This window comes from Cariama cristata, unplaced genomic scaffold (genome assembly GCF_000690535.1).
Source record: "Cariama cristata isolate BGI_N322 unplaced genomic scaffold, ASM69053v1 scaffold27017, whole genome shotgun sequence".
Taxonomy (NCBI): Eukaryota; Metazoa; Chordata; class Aves; order Cariamiformes; family Cariamidae; genus Cariama; species Cariama cristata.
Window position 1 is genome coordinate 3,508 of NW_009626426.1, and position 524 is coordinate 4,031.

Consider the following 524-nt stretch of genomic DNA (forward strand, 5'->3'; position numbering starts at 1 on the left):
GGCCTGGGTCTCCGGGCAGCAGCCAGGGGTGGAGCGCCCCCTTTGTGCAGGTTAAACCCTGGGCCGCCGAAACTTGTTGCTTTGGTTGCAGGTCCTGGTGAAGGGGAGCACCTGCGCAAGGCTGCTGGAGAGGTACAGCCGGAGTCCTGGAGGCTGAGCACCCTGTGCTGGGGGGCAGCAGGCGAGGGGCAGCCCTGGCATGGGGCGAGCTGGGGCTCAGCCCTGCGGGGGGGCGGCCTGGGTAAACAGGTGTTGGCATCCCCCTGGCCCCCCGTCCGGCCCCCCTCGTGTCCCCACAGCTCTGGGCAGGTGGCCAAGGGGCACCCACAGTGCTGGGAGAGGATCTGGGTGACAGCCCGCAGGGTGCTGCTGCAGCAGAGCATGGAGTCAGAGCTGCACCTCGCCAGCAAGGAGCAGACTGGTGAGGCCGGGCACAGCCGGGGGCACCCAGCCCTGTGCCACCAGGGTTGGGTGCCCCCCTCCTTGTCCCGCTCCAGTACCACATCCTGGGGGACGATGGCTCC